We start from the raw sequence: 23,034 nt of genomic DNA on the forward strand, positions 1-23,034 counted from the left end.
TTCCGATTGCGGTATATGTGCTCTGTGGCACGGGGGGGGGGCCATAGTGCCAAATGTGTGCAATCAATGGCCCCCACGGTGCGTGGGAATCCTGCAATTCTGTAGAAATCCGCCATTGCCTTCTGCTGCAGATGCTCCTGGGTGGGTCTGATGATGTAAAAATAGAGTGCAACACAAGGCCTAGTAGCACAACTCAGCGCCTTAGTATGCGGTACAATATGATGTCTGATTGAAAATCAGCCAAAATGTGAGTCATATGAGACAACTTAATATCTCAATATGTCAAATACTAAAATCCCAACATATGTTATCATGTTCAAATGACAGAACAAAATAATAACTATGTGACCAGCAGCTATTTAACCTCTTGACCACCGCCCCATGTCAAAAAGACGTCCTCTTTTTAAAGTTGAATATCTCGATAACGGCAGCAGCTGCTGCCACAACCGAGATATTCATCTTTTCAGGGGGCGGTGGTGTACACGATAACGGCGGTCTCCGCGGCGGATTCGCCGCGAGATCGCCGTTATCGGTGGCGGGAGAGGGCCCCCCCCCCTCCCGCCGCTCTCCCGCGCCCTCCGCCGCTTACCGGAGCCGTCGGTAGCGGTGGAGGGGATCGGATGTGTCCGGCAGCTGAGCGGGGACGGGACTGAAGGAGAAATCTCCTTCACCCGTCCTCATAGCTCTGCTGGGCGGAAGTGACGTCAAAACGTCAGTCCCGCCCAGCCTCTTAAAGAAACATTTTTTTTTTTTGTCATTTGAAAAAATTACATTTTTTTTTTTTTTATTTTTTTTTTTGCATTTAAGTCTAATTATGAGATCTGAGGTCTTTTTGACCCCAGATCTCATATTTAAGAGGACCTGTCATGCTTTTTTCTATTACAAGGGATGTTTACATTCCTTGTAATAGGAATAAAAGTGATCAATTTTTTTTTTTTTTTCAGTGTAAAAAATTATAAAACTAAATAAAAATAAATAAGAAAACCAAAAAAAAATTTTTTAAAGCGCCCCGTCCCGACGAGCTCGCGCGCAGAAGCAAACGCATACGCGAGTAGCGCCCGCATATGAAAACGGTATTCAAACCACACAAGTGAGGTATCGCCGCGATCGTTAGAGTGAGAGCAATAATTCTAGCCCTAGACCTACTCTGCAACTCAAAAAATGCAACCTGTAGAATTTTTTAAACGTCGCCTATCGAGATTTTTAAGGGTAAAAGTTTGACGCCATGCCACGAGCGGGCGCAATTTTTAAGCGTGACATGTTGGGTATCATTTTACTCGGCGTAACATTATCTTTCACAATATATAAAAAAATTGGGCAAAATGTATTGTTGTCTTATTTTTTAATTCAAAAAAGTGATTTTTATCCAAAAAAAGTGCGTTTGTAAGACCGCTGCGCAAATACGGTGTGACAAAAAGTATTGCAATGACTGCCATTTTATTCCCTAGGATGTCTGCTAAAAAAAAATATATAATGTTTGGGGGTTCTGATTAATTTTCTAGCAAAAAAATTGTGATTTTCACATGAAGGAGAGAAGTGCCAGAATTCACCTGGTGGGCAAGTGGTTAAATACAATGTCGGTTGACACCGTAGCAAAACATTTATGAATGATCAAATAAACAGAACAATAAAGTTCGAAATGAAAAACAGCGCTAAATATTGGTTAAAATGTCCAATTACATATAGTGCATTCGTTAGGTGCCGGTTTTATAAATCTCAGATGTGCAGATAGTCCATAGTAGATCCTACACCTTTTTCCCAGACAAGTCACCACGCGTGGGGCACACTCCCCTTTGGGGTATTCACTCACCAGAAAGTAAGAAAATATGGACATTGAAAGGTATCTTTACACCGGATCATCCGTTCCAAGATGGGGGTCAGTAAGGGTAAAACTCCATATAAAAATAAAAAAGGATGCCAAACATAGTGTGAACCCGTTTAATTTGTAAAAATAAAGCAATCCCCTCACACAGGATCCCCGCTCAGAATGCACGTACCATACAGTAGATGACAATACACGCGTTGGGTAAGTGCAAGCAGATTCCGACCAGTGTCCGTATCCCCAGAGATTCGATCTACACTCGAAACGCCGAGTCCCTTCCTGGATAGGACGCCAGTAGAGCGCACAGATGGAGCGCACTCGTCACTTCCGGATCGCCGCTGTAGTCCCGCCCTGACCGGTTTCGTTGTCCAATCAACTTCCACAGAGGGCGTCAAGGGAAAAAGGTTGTAGGATCTACTATGGACTATCTGCACATCTGAGATTTATAAAACCGGCACCTAACGAATGCACTATATGTAATTGGACATTTTAACCAATATTTAGCGCTGTTTTTCATTTCGAACTTTATTGTTCTGTTTATTTGATCATTCATACAGGGTCTGATGATGTGGTGGGACATGCGTCTGAGGATTGCGGGGATAACCTGGTGCACACATCTGCTCATGGTGGATTGTGACATCCCAGCCACAACTCCACTTGTACGCTGAAAAGATCCACTGGCAAGGAAATGGAGTGTTGCCAGGACCTTGACCAGTGGCTGCACTGCATGTGAGTGATGTGTCTGGCTGGTGATGTCATCATGCAGGGTTCTGGCTAATTCCAGGATGGCATCAGGCCTGAATCTGAAGATGCGATACACCTCCAATTCCCCCATGCCAAAGACATTCATGCGCGTTCGGTATATTCTCTCCCGTGCCTGTGGACACAGTAGTAGTGCTATGACTATGGCTGCCCCTGGCATGTTGGCATACAGATGTGTTGTCCTGCAAGTGTGGTTGCTCAGCTGGTCCGTAACGGTGCTGCTGCAGCTGCTCTCCAGCTGACCTGTGCACGTCTGTTGCTGAGTTACCCCTGCTTTATGAGGAATAACTTTGCACCGGACGTACAACTTACGCGCACATCGCGTAGCCTGCGTCGGGCGCATGTATGTTCGTGAATCGCAGTATCTCCCTCGTTTGCATATTTGAATACAAAATAAATGGGAGCACCAACTACGTCCAGCATAAATATGCACCCACGATACGCCGGCGTAGGCAAGTTACGTCAGTCGAAGCCTATTTTCTGGCTTATCTTGGTTTCTGAGTCCGACGCATAGATACGACGGCGCATATTTGCACTTACGCGGCGTATCTGTAGATACGTCGGCGTAAGTGCTTTGTGAATCCGGGCCTATGTCTGTAAAAATTGGACTTATCTGAAAAACATTTCCCGCACTCAGGACAGGAATACGGCTTCTCCCCCGTGTGAGATCTCTGATGTTTGTTAAAATTGGAATTGTCTGAAAAACATTTCCCTCACTCAGGACAGGAATACGGCTTCTCCCCCGTGTGAGATCTCTGATGTCTGGAAAGATAGGACTTCTGTGAAAAACATTTCCCACACTCAGGACAGAAATACGGCTTCTCCCCCGTGTGAGATCTCTGATGTTTGTTAAAATTGGAATTGTCTGAAAAACATTTCCCACACTCAGGACAGGAATACGGCTTCTCCCCTGTGTGAGATCTCCGATGTCTGTTAAAACTGGAATTGGCTGAAAAACATTTCCCACACTCAGGACAGGAATACGGCTTCTCCCCTGTGTGAGATCTCCGATGTCTGTTAAAACTGGAATTGGCTGAAAAACATTTCCCACACTCAGGACAGGAATACGGCTTCTCGCCTGTGTGAGATCTCTGATGTTTGTTAAAATTGGAATTGTCTGAAAAACATTTCCCACACTCAGGACAGGAATACGGCTTCTGCCCTGTGTGAGATCTCCGATGTCTGTTAAAACTGGAATTGTCTGAAAAACATTTCCCACACTCAGGACAGGAATACGGCTTCTCCCCCGTGTGAGATCTCTGATGTGTGTTAAAACTGGAATAGTTTGAAAGCAATTTCCCGCACTCAGGACAGGAATACTGTTTCTCCCCTGTGTGAGATCTCTGATGTCTGTTAAGACTGGAATTGTCTGAAAAACATTTCCGGCACTCAGGACAGGAATACGGCTTCTCCCCCGTGTGAGATCTCCGATGTGTGGAAAGAATGGACTTATGTGAAAAACATTTTCCGCACTCAGGACAGGAATACGGCTTCTCCTCTGTGTGAGATCTCTGATGTTTGGAAAGATCGGACTTCTGTAAAAAACATTTCCCACACTCAGGACAGGAATACGGCTTCTCCCCCGTGTGAGATCTCTGATGTCTGGAAAGTTCGGATTGAAAACGGAAACACTTCCTACACTCAGTACAGGAAAGTCTCTTATTTGTTGGAAGGACGGCACCGTCCCGCACAGTCTGAGGTTCCTCGGGATAAGAGGAATACGTTTGTACGGCACCTTCCCGCACAGTCTGAGGTTCCGCAGGATAAGAGGAATACGATGGTCCAGCACAGTCCCGCACAGTCTGAGGTTCCTCAGGATAAGAGGAATACGATGGTCCGGCACCATCCCGCACAGTCTGAGGTTCCTCAGGATAAGAGGAATACGATGGTCCGGCACCGTCCCGCACAGTCTGAGGTTCCTCAGGATAAGAGGAATACGATGGTCCGGCACCGTCCCGCACAGTCTGAGGTTCCTCAGGATAAGAGGAATACGATGGTCCCGCACCGTCCTGCACAGTCTGAGGTTCCTCAGGATAAGAGGAATACGATGGTCCGGCACGGTCCCGCACAGTCTGAGGTTCCTCAGGATAAGAGGAATACGATGGTCCATCTACACTGTGTGGTGCCGGATGGACATTTGAGGTAGTCGGGTTTTCTCCTGGACTATACTGTGTGATGTCCTCATCTTCTACTTTACAGTCTGGAGACAAAGTGAGACAATCCTCTGAGGTTTTCCTCATCTCCCGTCCATCTACTAAAATAGAAATACAAAGATTATTACTAGACATGAGCTGATTGGTTCCCATAAACCAGGACTCCGCCCACATCAGGCAGCTTTGTCTCTGAGGATCTTACAATTCCCCCCTCAAGGTAACTAGTAAATGGCTCCTCTGATCTCCTACCAGATCATTTCTTTATTCATGGACCTTAGTCATAGAGTGAGGAAACAACGAGAACTGTCTTTTATAGGAGTGACAGTGATGAGGGGATTATAGGACGAGTGTCCCCTCCCCCTCTATTACACATTATCATCTTCCCAACACAAGAAGTCCTGCACTTCCTTATTTAGTCCATGATGGGAAAACGTATTGACTCGAGTATAAGCCTAGGGTGTCCATGTCCATGCCTCACTGGCCCAGATTCACAAAGCCTGGCATTTACTCTGCTCCGGCGCAGTTTAAATGAGTTACACTCTGCCAGAGTAAATGTGTCAGAGTTACCCTGATTCACAAAAGACCATGCACCTACTCCAGAGCGGTGCAGTGTGGTGTAAGTGCCATGGGGGTGTGCACAATTTGCATAAAACACGCCCTATTACTTAAGTCACAGCGGAGTAGGTAAAGTTACGCCTGCCTGGAGTATCTCCACTGAGCATGTGCACTACTACGCCAAGGCAGTGTAAATCTCCTGAGCATGCTCAGCAGTTAACCACATCAGTGTAAGTTACTCCGAGTCAGTTTAATTGACTCTGAGTCGGCTTAAGTTATTCCGCGTCAGTGTAAAGTTACACCGAGTCAGCGTAAGTGGCAAATAGGATAGCGGGTGGGAAAACCTCTGGGTCTGACATGCCAAAGAGTTTTGTGCGAGGGGGATATTTTCACAAACTAGGCAGTTGTTGCACATCCCTCCTTATATGCTTTGCAACAATCACTGCAGCATTTGGCAAGATGGTAGCAATATGCAGTATTCAAATGTCAGGGTGCAGTCCTATGTTACATAGTTCAGTGTCCCAGCTAGTGTGTGCCCAAAACACACATGGTTGTGCTAGAAATGACAAAAGTCTCACTTACGACATGACTTACCCCAGCTTTTGGTGGGGTATCTTTTGGGTGTAACTTTGACTTAAGTCACACTGGCGTAACTTACGTTGCTTTTGTGAATCAGGCGTAAGTCACAATTTGCATATTTGCATGTTAATATATGCCGGAATTTGCCAGTTACTCCGTGCCAGTGTAAGTCACTTATGCTGCACTTTTGTAGTGTAAGTCTTGGAGTAACTGCCTTTGTGCATCAAGTGCAACTTTACGCCGGAGTAAATTGGAACTTACGCCGATGAGGAGTATCTTACGCCGGCGTAAGTGCTTTGTGAATCTAGCCCACTGTGTCCATGACTAGACTTACATTTACCATGAGAGTCTATAGAAGGGGTGCCCGAATTTGAAAACTTAATGCTCCCTGGCCGTAGGTCCCCCGGACAACAAACTTTGCACACTTGTAGAAGAAGAGTGGGGCTATATGTGTGCCAAGTTTGGGGTCCAAAGCCAGCAGTGACGCACCTCAAAACCCCCCCCCCCCCTACATTCCGGAGTGTGGTTCGAGGGGTATTTATTTCATCGTTTGTGACAAGCCTTTTATCACCATTTGTTTGTGAGTAGTTTTTAATATTATTTTTATTTAATAAATTGTCAAATGGTAGTACACGAGGCTGGTGCACCTTTCTTTCTCCCTTCTTGTTTTCTGCCAGGATCCCCCCATCCATGAAGGGCAGCAAGCCCTTTGTTACCACTGTTTTTGACATTTGAGGAAATGTGCATGCAGACTATTGACTAATTGCTGAACATCCCACTCGTGCGCAGGAGTTTGTGTTCTTTTGTTGGGGTCCAGGGGACCTACGACCGGCCGGTACCGGGTCCCCAAAGTCCGGGAGATCAGGCACAAAAAGGTGACTCGAGTAGGGGGGCAATTTGGGCACCAAAAAATGTGCTGAAAACCTCAGCTTATACTCGAGTATATACGGTATTTTTGTTTTATTTCTAAAGACGTTCCATATCACAAGGGCTAAATGTGTGTCTGTAGTGCGTGTTCAATCCTTCATACCATAAATAAGAAGATCTGATTGGATTTTTACTCCAGGAGTATATCATGGGTTTGGCCATTCTAGAGAAAGGTGTAAATAATGATTGTGAACGGAGCGAGGGAGCGGCGAGGAGACAGGACACTGTGCATGTCTACCGATGTGTGTGACAGATATTTCTATGGAATAAAGTCAGAGATCTTATAGATCTATACTATGTGGAGAGTTCTTCTTGTCTTGGGTCTGAGACTATACAGACCTATCCCTCCACCCGGCACTGCCAGCAAACATCACAACTAGTAACCCCGGGAGAATTCCTCTGTCAGAGATCTCGCTAGATCCGGGTATGGGGCAGAAGACCTAAGACACATACCCCAGATGACTAAGACAAGCAACACCTATGGGGGGAAAAATGAACATTTTACTAGCAGCTGAACCCCAGAATGTCCATAAATCCATCCTAGATACATGAACTGTGTCTGCAGCACAGAGAAGGAAGATTATCCCAGAGAAATACAGGAATACGGGGAACACGGCTCAGGAAAGTGACCAGGGGATTACAGGCTGATATCACCCAGTCCCCGCCCTACTCTGGACCAATCAGTGAGCAGTATGGGTGGAGGAATGTATTTAGTGTTAATGACCCACCTGTGCTGATCTCTGTAGGAGTGTCCTCCTCTATAAATGTCCCCGTTATTCCATCCTCCTCCATAGACTGCTGATCATCCCTCACATACGTCTCTTCTTCTTCTTCTGATTTCACCTCAAATTCTATATCGATTGGATCTCCACTCTAAACCAAGACAATGAGAGAGAATATCATCTGTAAGATAATAGGATTTTTGTACTCACCGTAAAATCCATTTCTCTGAGTTCATGGACGGACAGCCTTAACCTTAGGGCTATATCCGCTCTTCTCCAGGAGAGGTTTAGGCAGAAACACAGCACTTAAAGTGTTAAAAACTTTTCTTCAGTACAGCTCCTCCCATGGGGTGTGGTTCCCCAGGTATAACCCACACCCTGTGCTAACAGCCTCAGTTCGTAACAAGCAGTACAAACAAAGGAGGGGTGGGTGCTGTGTCCGTCCATGAACTCAGAGAAAGGGATTTTACATGAGTACAAAAATCCTATTTTCTCTTCCGTTCATGGATGGACACAGCGGGCCATATTCTCAAACAAGTTACACCGGCGTATATGGAGATGCGCGGCGTAAGTGTAAAGATGCGCCGTCCTATCTATGCGCCGTAGTCACAGAACCAGATCCGCCAGAAATCAGGCTACTCCTGTCCGTCTTAACTAGTTTAAGTTTACGCAGCGTAGGCGTATATTTCAGCTGATGGCATCCTAGGCTGCCATAGAATTAGTATTCAAATATGCAAATGATGTAGATGCGCTGATTCCCGAACCTACGCGCGATCGGCTTAGGCTACGCGCCGTGCGCGTAAGACGATTGTCCGGCTGAAAGTTACCCCTTATAAAGCTCGGTTAACTTTGCTCCAGACCTGAGTAAGTTAGCTTGAAAAAAGCAAATACAGCAGCACCATCCCGGACGAGCTGAGCAACCAAATTTTTCGGACAACACATTCGTATGCCAACATGCCAGGGGCAGGCGTGGTCTTAGCACTGCTAGTGTGTGAGGAGGAAGAGGCACTTAGAAGGAGGAGGGCACGTGAGAGGATCTACCCACAGCGCATTAGCCTCTTTGGCATGGCTGATGTGGATGTGTATCACCGTTATAGATTCAGCCCTGATGCCATCCTTGAAATTACCAGAGCCCTGAAGAATGACATCAGCAGCCCAACACAACGATCCCATGCAGTGCAGCCACTGGTGAAGGTCCTGGCAACATTGCATTTTCTTGCCACAGGCTCTTTTCAAAGAACCAGTGGAGACGTGGTTGGGATATCCCAAACCAGCATGAGTAGATGCGTGCACCAAGTTGTCCCCGCAATACTCCGACGCATGTCGCACCACATAATCAGACCCACCCAGGAGGACATGCGGCTGAAGGCAATGACAGATTTCTGCCTAATTGATGGTTTCCCACGCACTGTGGGTGCAATTGATTGTACCCATGTGGCAATACAGCCCCCCCACGAGACCGAGCACATATACCGCAACAGAAAACATTGGCATTCTATCAATGTCCAAGTGATCGTGGATGCACATGGCCTCATATGGCACGTCCGTGCAAAACACCCCGGATCCAGCCATGACAGCTTTATATTCAGGCAAAGTGACATCCCAAGACAATTTGAGCAGAATGTGTATGGGGACAGCTGGCTGGTTGGTGAGGTGACATGGGTGTCAGGTATGACTGTCCCCCCCCATGATGCAGACATCACGAGGGGCACATGCATGACTAACATCCTCCTGTCTTTTCCCTTCCAGGTGACTCTGCCTATGCACTGGGACCTCATCTCATGACTCCATTCCGCAAACACCAGGAGAGAGAAGATATAACGAAGCACACGCACCCGTGCAGTGGTTGAGCGAACATTTGGCATCCTTAAGTCACGCTTTCGATGCCTGGATAAGACTGGGGGTACCCTGCTGTATTCCCCCAACTTCGTGTGCCAAATCATCGCTGCATGTTGCGTGCTGCACAACTTCGCAGTGAGAAAGGGCCTGCAGATTGACCTACGTGATGACCTGACCCCCCAACCACCATGTCCCCCCCTAACCGAGGCTACCCCGTCTGCTGATGGTACAGCAGTCAGGAGATGTCTCGTGGAGCGAATCTTTGAACGTTAAACACACACATTAAACATGGCACACAGAAAATGCACGCATGCACACCACTGTGGTCCCTAGCACACACACCCCACATGCACATCCCATTGGATTAGACCGAAGTACACTGCACGGTACTAAGGAGCAGCAACGCCGCGTCAAGGCTCCAATGATGTTGCTGTCCATTCATACACCTTTCACACGGACCTGGGGAGAACTTATCCCCAGCGACCGAGGGTGACACCCCTTACTGGCAGGAGTGTCACCCCCCCCACATTCACACACCATTCACACTGTGCTATGCACTACTTTGTGCAGCACAAAAAATACAACAGCTCTTACTTAGAGCATAAATAAAATAATATTAAAAAGCTCTTACTTAGAGCATAAATAAAAAAATAAATAAAAAATCATACTTAGAGCATAAAGAAGCCCAAATAAATCACCGGCCCCGGCGCGGACTCCGCCTGGTGCCCAGGTTCCTGGCCCTCGCTTGTCTGGGGGGAGCCTCATTTGGGGGTGGTGGGGCATCAGGTGGAGGAGCCTCCCTCGGTGGATTAACATCCCCAGGTGCCTCCCTGGCTGGCTGTCTGCCCTCTAGAGCCACTGCTATACGGCTGAGCAGGGCCTCCTGGCATGCAGTCTGGGCCTGCACAGCCATCCGCAGGCCCCTGACCTCCCCCACAAGTTCGGCTGTGGTGGTTTGCAGCTCACCCAGACTTGTAATGGTGGCTGCAGAGTTTCCTGCCACATCCTGCAGAGCGTCGGGCACTGCTCCAGAGGAGGACAGGCTATTATTGAGCCGCCTCAACTCCTCCAAAATGTCCTTACACACCTGTAGTACAGAGGCTTGATAGCGGAAAGCCCAATGGCCCGAACCACATCCAGGGAATGTAAAGTGGCCTCCTTCGTGTTTTTCGGCTGAGGACATAAAGGATGGAAGAACAATGTCCTCATTTATGTGAAAGGCCGAAACAACCTTTGGGAGAAAAGAAGGCTGCGGCTGCAGCACCACCTTATCCTCATGGATGACCAAGTAGGGGGCCTTGCAGGACAAGGCCGCCAGTTCAGACACCCGTCTGATCGAGGTAATCGCCACCAGAAAAACCACCTTTTGTGACAGAGTCAACAAGGGAATCTTCCGAATGTCCTCAAAGGGAGCTTGTTGAAGCACCGAGAGGACCAAATTCAAGTCCCATGGGGGCAGTGGAGGGCGCACCGGAGGGGCCACATGCCGGACCCCCTGCACAAACGTGCGTATCAAGGAGTGCGCTGCCAAGGGACGCTGAAGGTAAACAGCCAGAGCCAAAATCTGACTCTTAACCGTACTCAAGGCGAGAACCTGATCCACTCCCCGCTCTAAGAACAGCAAAATCCGGGACACCACGTATGTACGAGGGTGCCACCTCATCTCCTCACACATAGAGATGTATGCTCTCCATGTACGATGGTAAATTCTCCTAGAAGTAGACTTCCGTGCACGCAGCATGGTAGAAATCACCGAGCCCGACAGGCCCTGGTCCTTCAACACCTGACTCTCAGCAGCCACGCCGTTAAAGCCAGTGACTGTAAAGCAGGGTGGAAGATCGGACCCTGCGACAGAAGATCTTCTTTCAGGGGTAGACGCCAGGGGACGTCTGCCACCAGATGCACCAAGTCCGCGTACCAGGAGCAGCGCGGCCAATCTGGGGCGATCAGGATTGTTGGAATCCCCTCGGCTTCCACTCTGCGCAGCAGGCTAGGAAGAAGCTGCAGAGGAGGGAAGGCATAGATTAGGTGATAGTGACCCCAAGGAGCCACCAACGCATCTGATGCGTCCGCCCACGGGTCTCTTGACCTGGCCACGAACCGTGGCACCTTCCGATTGAGACGGGACACTAGAAGGTCCACGTCTGGAGTGCCCCACTTTTGGCACAGACTCTGAAACACCTCTGGGTGAACCGACCATTCTCCCTGGTCCAGCGTTTGGCGACTCAGGTAGTCGGCTTGCCAATTCTGAACACCCGGAATGTACACGGCCGACGGAGCCGGAACGGACCTTTCGGCCCACCGAAGGATGTCGGCGACCTCCGTCCCGCAGCTGAGCTCCTTGTGCCTCCCTGATGATTGACGTACGTCACGGCCGTGGCGTCGTCGGACTGGATCCTGACCGGTCGGACTGGATCCTGACCGGTCGGTCCTGCAGATCCAGGGACCACCTGGCAAGGCACAGCTTGATCGCTTGGAGCTACAGAATATTGATCGGCAGGCGGGACTCATCCTGAGTCCAGCGCCCCTGGGCTGACTGGGTGCCCCAAACGCCCCCAACCGGAGAGGCTGGCATCCGTCGTGACCACTGTCCAGCGGCACGGCAGAAAAGACTTCCCGGTCTGAAGCACCGGAGACGTCAGCCACCACACCAGGGAGGACTTGACCAGATGGCTCAACTGAGTCTGGAAATCCAGAGATGACGGGAGCTTGTCCCAACGTGTCAGAATTTCCTTCTGTAGTTCCCTGGTGTGGAATTGGGCATACGGAACCGCCTCGAAAGAGGCCACCATCAGACCCAGAACTCTCATGCAGAACCGAAGAGACAACCACTTCTGGGTCAACAACTGCTGCACAGCAGATCGCAGGGTCTTCAGTTTCTCCGTCAGGAGGAAAACCTGCGCCTCCGCAGAATCCAGGACTAGCCCCGGGTATTCCAGTCTCTGGGACGGAACTAACACTGACTTCTGGATATTCAGAAGCCAGCCGAACTCTTGGAGAGTCTGACACGTGATAGACACGTCCTCCTCTAACTCTAAGCCTGAGGAAGCTCTCAGGAGAAGGTCGTCCAGATATCCCACAATAGCGATTCCTCGCTGCCTTAGCAGGGCCAGTATCGGGGCGAGCACCTTGGTAAAAACATGTGGTGCCGATGCAAGGCCGAACGGGAGGGCCACAAATTGAAAGTGGTCCTCCCCGACCGCAAAGTGCAGAATCTCTGGTGCTTTGTGCAAATGGGAACATGCAGGTACGCGTCCATGATATCCAAGGACGCCATGAAGTCCCCCTGATGGAGTGCCGCTATCACCGAGCGAATCGACTCCATCCTGAATTTTTGCACCTTGACAAAACAATTGAGGGCCTTGAGGTCCAGGATTGGATGGACCCCTTCCTTCTTGGGGACCACAAACAGATAAAACCCCTGAAACCGTTCCTGCGAGGGAACCGGCACAATCACTCCCCTGACCAGAAGATCCTGGACAGCCCCCGCCAGAGCCAGCCGGCGTTCCGAGGAAGCTGGAGGTTGGAAGGAAAGAATCTGTTTGGTGGACAAGAGAAAAACTCTATCTTGTACACCGAGGAAACAACTTCGCAAACCCAACGGTCGGAAAGAAGAGACTTCCACCGAGCCGCGAATTCGTGAAGCCGGCCCCCCACCCGAGACACGGGCGGGGGCAGACCTTCATGCGGAAGCAGGTTTGTCCGCAGGCTTGTCAGGCTTGCGGTACCAGGCGCGCCTCTGCCCCACAGCGGGGGCCTTAGCGCCTTGCGGATTTTTTCCCACTGTGCTGGGCACACGAAAAAAATGCTTGGGGGTAGTAAAGGAGGGCCCTTGCTTACGGCGAGGCTCCTTGCCCTTCCCAGACTGTGGAAGCAGCGTGCTCTTACCACCCGTGGCATCCTTAATGATGTCATCCAGGGATGACCCAAAAAGCCGCTCACCCTTAAAGGGCAAATCCACCAAGGCCTTTTTTGAGGATTGGTCCGCAGACCAGCATTTTAGCCACACAAGGCGGCGCAATACCACCGCATAGGCGGAGGCCCTGGAAAGCAAGGGGAGCGTATCCAGGACCGACTCACAGACGAACATCAGACCCTGAACCAACCGTTCAGCCAGGTCCTTACAGGTCTCGGAAGCATCCTGTGCCTCCAGCTCCTGCAGCAGGAGCTTCGCCCTTTCGGTCAGTGTCTGTGACACTAGAGTCCCGGCCAAAACCGGCCTCACAGCCGAACCCACTACAGTGAAAAGGGAGAGGGCCACAGCCTCCAGTCTCCTATCAGCAGGGCCCTAAAGGCAGGAGTCCCTTCCACGGGTAACGTGGTGGCTTTGCTCAATCTGGACACGGAAGGGTCCACAGAAGGAGGAGAGACCAACTTTTTTACAAAGTCCTCCTCAAAGGGATAATGGGTCACAAAGCACTTTGGGACTGCAACAACCTTCTGCGGTGTATCCCATTCCTTGTATAATAAATTGTCCAAATAAGAAACACAAGGAAACACACTTTCGGTTTGCGGAACCCAAAAGGGACCGGCACATCTGGTGCCTCCGCCAAAACCTCAAGTCTTCGAGTTTCACGCACCGCAGAAATAAGAGCTCCAACAAATTCCTTGTCAGCAGTTGACCCTGAGGCAGAGACATCCTCACTGTCCACGTGGGTTAAGCCTGCATCCTCTGACACTACAGAACCAGAGCCAGATGCAATATCAGGGCATAACTCTGTGTCAGACGCATCCCCAGAAGCAGGCTCAGGGAGGGGGCGCTTTTTACCCCTCATCCGGGCACTAGCTGCTTCAAACCTGGTGAGAAAAGCCTCCAGGACAGCCGACATTGCCTCAACAGATGTGGCAGGGGGAGGGGCATCAACGGTTAACTCAGGCATTTGTGGGGAAGAAGTACCTGGCTCAGGCTCCATAATGCCCCACCGCTGTGTCACCCAAACTGCAAAGCAGAAAACACCCACGGTCACCTCCTGGCCGTTACACAAAGTATGGGGGCCCCCAGTGAAACTCCCCACCCCACCTGGTGCAGCGCGAGCTGAGAGGAGTCTGAGGCATGCTGAGAAGCCGGCTGCGCTGCTGTCTGTCTCCTCGGAGAGATTCACGGTCTTTCTGAGCGCTAAAACGGCCACACGAGGCCAAACGAAATCCAAGATGGCCGCTGTATATGCAAAAAACGCCATAGGACCACAGGAAAATGGCCGCCAAGCCATTTAAGGCGCGACCACTGCAAAATGGCGGCCGTTGCGCATTTAAAAAGCACCCAGAGTTACACAGCACCTCAGCGCAGCACAGAGTACACCACAGCACACAAAAGACCCTCAGTGAACACACACAGCCCCCTGCAATGAACACACACAGTACCCGCTAACACACAGGCACGGGTGTAATAAAGAGACCCCTGAAAGCCCCCCCTCACAGCCGCTACCCATAAGGGAAAGGAGGGAGAGGAAATAAATGAGAGAGGAAAGCAGGGCAAGCCCTCAGTCGACCTCCCAGGGGAAAATTCCAGCCATACCACCTTACCTGAGCAAGGGGCCACTACTTACCCATCCTGCGACCACCGGCTGGAGGTATCCCAGACAGAACCAACGTCCGCATAAACGGCATGGCTGTCGGTCAGACACACTGTGAGAAAGCCATAAAGGCCGGTCATATGTGTGCCCTAGAACAAGATGTTCCCCGGCCGCCCCTGGAGCAATGGGGCCTGTCGTGGATGACCCAGAGCTGAGCTGAGGGCCGAACATGGGGGGACTACAAGAGTCAAGACCCAGCCTGTCACCCAGTCGGCAGTTGATAGAAGAATCTCAGGATCCAAAAATGCAGGAACAAAATAATAAAAAAAGCGAAAAAAATCTCAAAAAAATACAGGACTCCAGAAGTGCCTGACCTCTCCTGTTGTTAGGCAGAAAACAACTGAGGCTGTTAGCACAGGGTGTGGGTTATACCCGGGCAACCACGCCCCCTGGGAGGAGCTGCACTGAAGAAAAGTTTTTAACACTTTAAGTGCTGTGTTTCTGCCTAAACCTCTCCTGGAGAAAAGCGGATATAACCCTAAGGTCAAGGCTGCTGTGTCCGTCCATGAACGGAAGAGAAATAATCTTTATTATTGTGACATCACATCTATAAAATCCACACATCCCCCCACAAGTCCATGTCTAGATGTTCCGTCCCACCAACCTTTAAATAAGGAGGGATGGTGTGACCTTCCTGTGTGGAATCCTGGGAATACAGAGGACGGGGACATCTCTCTGGGGGGTCTCTGTAGCTGGATGACTCCACCATGGTGTCCTGGTACATATCTTTGTGTTCTTCCTCCATCACCCCATCCTCATCATCCTCCTCTTTTATCTCTTCTTTAATATTGACCAGTGTGGAATCCTGAGGACGGGGACATCTCTCTGGTGGGTTCCCATTACTGGATCCATCTGTAGGAAACACACACACTGACTGAATACATTGTTTCTATGTGTTTATCAGATGATGGGGGATCTAGGTGGAGCCTCCGTACTGCTCTCTCCTTTACAATAAAGTCTCCTCTTACCCGGTGATGTGAGGGGCGGCTGATTGTCCATCATGACGTCCTTGTAGAGATCCTTGTGTCCTTCTAAATCCTCCCCCTCCTCCATGGAGAAATAGACAGTGACATCCTGACACCTTATAGGAACCTGACACACACAATGATACAGTCACCATCCAGACACACCCCTTGTCTGTTACTGGATAATGTCCCAGAATCCTCCTCACCTCTCCTGTCAGCAGCTCCATCATCTTCTTGGTGACTTCTAGAATCTTCTCCAGGTTGTGTCTCTCGGGTTTTAGGGAGTCACATGGAGGCACTGTGATGGTCATGTGATCACCTGACTTCACAAGAGGAAATCTCTGTATTGAGGAACCAATAGGAATATCATGTTAGACTCCCATAATCCTCCTCACCTCTCCGGTCAGGTCTGTATTATTAATAGAGATAAGAGTGATGTCATGTGACCTCCCAGAATCCTCCTCACCTCTCCGGTCAGGTCTGTGTATTATTAATAGAGATAAGAGTGATGTCATGTGACCTCCCAGAATCCTCCTCACCTCTCCGGTCAGGTCTGTGTATTATTAATAGAGATAAGAGTGATGTCATGTGACCTCCCAGAATCCTCCTCACCTCTCCGGTCAGGTCTGTATTATTAATAGAGATAAGAGTGATGTCATGTGACCTCCCAGAATCCTCCTCACCTCTCCAGTTAGAAGAGTGATGTCATGTGACCTCCCAGAATCCTCCTCACCTCTCCGGTCAGGTCTGTATTATTAATAGAGATAAGAGTGATGTCATGTGACCTCCCAGAATCCTCCTCACCTCTCCGGTCAGGTCTGTGTATTATTATTAGAGATAAGAGTGATGTCATGTGACCTCCCAGAATCCTCCTCACCTCTCCGGTCAGGTCGGTATTATTAATAGAGATAAGAGTGATGTCATGTGACCTCCCAGAATCCTCCTCACCTCTCCGGTCAGGTCTGTGTATTATTAATAGAGATAAGAGTGATGTCATGTGACCTCCCAGACTCCTCCTCACCTCTCCGGTCAGGTCTGTGTATTATTAATAGAGATAAGAGTGATGTCATGTGACCTCCCAGAATCCTCCTCACCTCTCCGGTAAGGTCTGTGTATTATTATTTTTTTGAAAAGCCTATGGCGTGTGAACACACCCAAAAACTCCACCCGGTGCAGAAAAAATGTGCACACACATAAAGAGTGTTCACAAAAACGTGCAGACGGGTGCAACGTCAAGTGGTCCTCCTGTGAAGAAGGGACCCAAAACCCTGATCCCCTGGGGCGTTAGGCTCCAGACGGGGATTGAGGTACTGTGATCCGAGCAACCTAAGCCCACACGGACCCAACTTCCTTGGAGGGACTGCCAAAACAGAACCCTCCCAGTACTAGGTGGGGTTCCCCCGAAGGGAGACCCCATGAGAGCAGGCGAACTAAGCCAGAAGGCCATGTCCACCCACTCCCAAGACGTTCAGGGCTGGCCCGAGGACCGGCACCCTACTAATCACACAGTGACACAAAACGTACACAAAAAAAAAAAAAAAAGTGACAAACATAGGCAATAAATAAAATAAAGTGGGGAAAAGGGATAGTGGAGAGGAGAGTGAAGAAGGGGTCATTGTGGTGTGCAATGACCAGGCCCACCGACCAGGAATAAAAAATTCCTCTGGTCCTAGTCAAAAGGCCCGGCCTAGGAGGCAGGTGCTAAAAAAAAGTGTGTATCTGGTGCAGTGACCATGGTATCTTTAAATCAAAGTGTCCCTCACACACAGTGATTCTCAGATACCCCTGGACTGCCACTCCAGGGGCACATGCACCATAGGCTTTTTGTTCCAAATCCCCCCGACCAACCAATGAAGCCCTCCACCCCTGCCAGCTAGAGAGCCCTTCAAGATTTTCTTAGGGAGAACTGCCGCTCCAGTTAGCAGCCTCCACCAATACTAGCCCCTCAGACCCTCCGTCAACCCATGGCCTTACCCTGTCTACTCTCAGGGCAGTACCAGCTCCTCCTGCCGGATTGCTGACAGAGATAGCACTTACACCAGCCAGCCAGAAGGCCGGACTAGAACCCGGCAAAAAGACCAGACCAAGTGCAGCCACCCATTCTCACCAGAAGCACCCTTCCAGTTGGCTCAGACTCGACCATTGGCCAGCCCCCAGTATCTATCGGGCAGCTCAGCATAGCCCCAGCTGAAACCACCCTTCCAGGTGCAATGACGTCATTGGATTGCATCCACCCTCCCAATGGAGGTGCTTCAGCGCTCCTCTGACAACTGATAAGAATTGTTTTTTTCCATACCAATCAGACTGAATCACCAACTCAACTGAGTTTTTAAGCTCAACTTATCTCAGAGCAGTGTTCCTTGCATCACGTTAGTATGGTCGTTTACTCTTTTGTAAGGGAATCATAAAATCATTCGTAAAAAGCCATTTTTATCCAACACAGCTAAAAGACACCTTCCTATCCCACTCCCCCAATACACCTCTGCTTCTTTCTTACCCATCCACCTTCCATCATACAGCAACACCAGATACAATCTTGCATAGAACATATTAACACAATCTTCTTCAGACAAATTTACTTTGCTTTTCCACCACCAACATCTGGCATCCCACACTACCTCCTTAAAGATACAAGACATGATCCACATCTTTCTTTGACTTTCTCTGCTCCCCTCCACCACCCCGAAGAAAGCAACCTCAGGTTCAATCACTTTCACGCCAGACACCTTCCTCACAAGGGATTCCACTCTTTTCCAAATCTTCTGCACAAAGACACAATCCCATAATGCATGTTACACATACTCAATTGCTCCGCATCCTTCCCTTGGGCAGTCTTCTCTTCTAGTCAAATCTCTCCCCTTTAAAAAAGCCAGGGTCAATAAGCATTCATGAAACACCATCCAACAAATCTCTTTCTGACGATTTGTCACACCACTCCACGAGAATCTCGCCAAACATTCTTTTGCAAAACTACTTCTCATGCCTCTAATATTTTCCACCACCTCCTCTCTTTTCAGCCACTTTACCAGTCAAGGTCAACTTGCGCGTTTTCCAAAAATCCAACTTCCTGGACATCTTCTCTATGGATTTTTTCGTATTAGCTTGCCCCAAGAGATTTCTCTCGAAGCAAGTTCCAAGTACTTCCAAGGACTCTGTTCCCTTCAACTTTGACTTGGACGTGTTAAAGGTTCCACTTAACGGGCATACCTGACTCTTTGCCCAATTAACACTCAGTCCGGATACAGCCCCAAAGATATTTAGCTGTAGCTCTGCTCTGGCCAAATCTCTTTCGGATGAACATACAAAAGCCACATCATCCATATAGCACAAAGACTTGACGTTTTCTCCACCTCCTCCTGGAATAAAGAAACCTTTATCTTTCTGTACCGACCTCAACAGTGGCTCCATTACGCATATGAATAGGATCGGGGACAGGGGGCAGCCCTGTTTTACCCCTGAGCACACTGGAAAGGGCCCTGACACATTCCCATTTATGATCCCTTGACTGGAAATACCCCTATATAGTCCCCTCACCATCTTCACTACCCTCTCTGGCAATCCCATTGATCTTAACACCTGAAAAAGGAAGGAATGGGAAACCTTATCATAGGCTTTTTCTAAGTCAATGCTGACCACGGCCAGGGGCAAGTTATTAGTCTGCGCATAAAAAATAAGGTCTCTTAGCAAAATCAAATTGTCAGTAATCCGCCGCCCGGGGACAGCACAGACCTGCCAGTCCCCTACCAGCTTATCTACAACCTGTCCCAAGCACATGGCCAGCACTTTAGCCAGTAACTTATAGTCACAATTTAGTAGAGATATGGGGCGCCAGTTCTTAATATCTCTACGATCCCCTTTTTTGAAGATCAGGGTAATTACCCCCTGCTTCATGGTACCTGACATAACTCCAGATCTCATACAAAGGTTTAAGAGTTCCACTATATGCTCCTGCAAAATAGGCCACAACGTAAGATAGAACTCCATTGGGAGCCCGTCATTCCCAGGGGTCTTATTCCTGGACATACTCTTCAAGGTGTTTTCTACTTCCAAAGTCGACACAGGATCTCCAAGTCCTTCACCTTCATCTAAAGTCACGCTTCCTTCCAGCACTTTACAATATTCCTTCCTCTCTTCATCTGATGCCCCCTTCTGTTTGCTATACAGCTGTTCATAGAAACCTCCTCCACCATCTCTTCTCCTTCTACCTCAGTTCCTTCCTTGAACACTGACCGCATCAGGCTTCTTCCGTTAAAGGCTTTCTAGAAAAAGAACCTCGAACACCGTCCCCCCTCTTCCATATCCTGCACCTTTGCATGAAATACTATTTTTTTACCCTTCTCCTTCAGCCTCTTATTTCTTTCCTCTCTTACCGCCTGTAGATCCTGATCTACTTCACACCCCATCTTTTTACACAAGAGCAAAAAATGGAGCCTTTTTAATAAAGCCTTGTCCTGCTCCCTCCTCTCCTTGGCCTTCTGGGCACACACACCCTTAAAGAAACCAGCCACCCTAACTTTTACCCAGTCCCACCACCACCTCACATCACCAAAGCTTTCTTTCTTGCCCACTAGGTATTGGAAGAAGGCTTCGAATCTTTCACACACCTCCACATCCTCCAGAATTGCACAATTCAATTTCCATAATCCACCACCAAACTTCACTCCTCCATCCAAATCAACCGTACATAGTAACAGAACATGATCAGAAAAGGTCACAGGACATACCCTATATTCATCCACACCAACGGATTCAGACACAAAAATCAATACGCCACTTGACGGACCCCCTGTCTGAGTAGAAGGTACAGTATATGATGGCCTACCTCCTTCTACCTCCACTGCTGCATCCTTCAAATGGAAATCTTCCACCATTTCATCTAACATCTTAGATGTAGAATCCACCCCTCCTTCCTGCCCCACACCATCTCTCTCAGCAGCCTTCCGCACACAGATGAAATCCCCAGCCACAATTGTAGCCATTCTTCCTGGTAAGTATAGTTTTAAGTTCTCAAACATTTCTTTCTCTCCGTTCAGCAAGGGCATAGCAATTCACAATACGCAGTTTCACACCCAAATAATCTACTACTGCTATCAACACTCTTCCGGGAATCACAACCTCATGGGATAATATCTGAATATTAGGGTTTCTAAACAATATCCCCACCCCTTCACTTCGGGATTCACACGCAGGTCACCATATAGCAGGGCCATATTTCCACTCCTCCACCCCCGGCCATTTTCCACTCCTCCACCCCCGGCCATTTTCCACTCCTCCACCCCCGGCCATTTTCCACTCCACATTCTTGCAAGCAGAAAATATCAGCGTTTTCATCACCCAATTCTTGCAAAACCGCAGCTCTACGCCATCTGGATTTCACTCTCCTCACATTCACAGAACCAATAGAAAGTGCCATTAGAAAAATAAAGAAAATGTGTACGCCCATTTTTCCAGCCATCATAGGTTCTTTAAGAAAGTCCTTCCATACTCTTCGTCTCTACTTCCTTGCTTAACTTTCTGACTCTTTCTCTGCCATCTCTCTGTACCAGGAGAACTGGCGGACTCTTTTTCTGAGTCCCCAGAAAGGGCAATATGGAGTGACCCCTCCCCACTCCCAGAGTCCTCCCCTTCAATCCGGGCTCTTTACCAGAGTACTCCTCCCCCTCTACTGATGAAGGCACAAATCGCTGTCCACATTCTATGTCCTCTTCTTCATCCTCCTCTTTCTCCTCATCAGATTCATCCATCTCTTCCTCACTGTCCGATATTTCTCCAAGCAACCGGGTCAAAATGTGCCCCGACTCAGAGGCAGGTGTTTCTGCCCTGCTTGCTCCCTCAGCATCCTGTTTCATGGTGTGAAGAAAATAGACTACATTCTGGATTTTCTCATAGGTTCTGTTTGCTTTTTAAGAACCCCTGGACCGTTCTGGGTGAAATTTGGATATGTTGGTCCCCCAGATCGGGGCTATCAGGGGATATGTAATGGTAGGGATACCATGTGTGGAAAAGGGGTGTTCCAACTTTAGGGAAACTTGGGGTGCTCTCTGCCTGGAGATAATTGGTTTATTCCTTAAATGATCTCAATATCTCCCAGGGAGAGCTTGCTGTGATAATATTGTCTGCGGTGTCATGTAAATGAACTTTGGTCTGTCTCTCAAGAAGCATTCATTGTGTGAATTTCTATTGTTTAGCAGGTGAGAAGAGCTTATCTCCGAGTCACCTCGTCTGGGTAAATGACTAGTAATTAACTCATGTCTGTCTCCTAAAAGAGGTCTATTGAAGGGGGGGGGGGCTCGTTAGTAACACCATTGTATGATGTTGTGGGAGGAGTTTGTCATTGTCCATATAATTACTTCAAGTATTCCTTTTGGTGTATATAAGTAACCTGCCCTCTCAATAAAGCTATTCTATGCCTGGTAACCTCTTCATGAAGTCTTGGCTCATGTTTGGGGGGAACATTCTAACCATTGGAAGAACCATCCTGGAAACTGCATTCATCTCCACTATCCCTCTACCTTCTATGGTAGCGATAATCACTTATGCTCGGCAATTGGGAGATGGAAAGAAGGCCGCAGTACCATAACCACTGCAGGTCTTAACAACTGGTGGCAAGCAGCGGGATTGAATGGGACGCATAAAGAGGACTACGCTAAAGGATCTGCTGGAAGCCCGAGGTCAGGTGGCAAGCAACAAAAAGAAAGCTACCCTCATAGCAGAACTAATGGAGGGCGACCAAACCAGCAGCATGGCGAATGTCTTACCTGGCAGGGGAGACACCATGATCATGAAGGCGGTTCTCCCAGGGCGAAGCACGGCTATTGCACACTCTGGCCGTGCTGATCGTGGTTGTCTTCCCTGCCGCTTCTCGGCCTTTTGGCTAGGACTGGGTGTGGTATCTGTCCTTATCAGTTGTCAGCGGAGCGCTGAAGCACCTCCTACATGGGGAGGGTGGATGCAATCCAATGACGTCATTGCACCCGGAAGGATGGTTTCAGCAGGGACTACGCTGTGCTGCCTGACAGAATACTGGGGGCCGGCCCATGGTTGAGTCTGAGCCATCTGGAAGGGTGCTCCTGGTGAGGATGGGTGCTGCGCTTGGTCTTGGTCTTTTTGCCGAGTTCTAGTCTGGCCTTCTGGCTG

General features: G+C 49.0%; 1 non-coding gene across 1 annotated transcript; it reads left to right on the top strand.

The window, feature by feature from the left end:
- Positions 1–22,647: 22,647 nt before the first annotated feature.
- On the top strand, positions 22,648–22,805 carry LOC120921841. The gene has a single exon (XR_005745006.1). It is a non-coding gene; the product is annotated as a U1 spliceosomal RNA (small nuclear RNA).
- The last annotated feature ends 229 nt before the right edge of the window (positions 22,806–23,034 follow it).

This window comes from Rana temporaria, assembly GCF_905171775.1.
Source record: "Rana temporaria chromosome 4 unlocalized genomic scaffold, aRanTem1.1 chr4y, whole genome shotgun sequence".
In the NCBI taxonomy this organism is placed as follows: domain Eukaryota; kingdom Metazoa; phylum Chordata; class Amphibia; order Anura; family Ranidae; genus Rana; species Rana temporaria.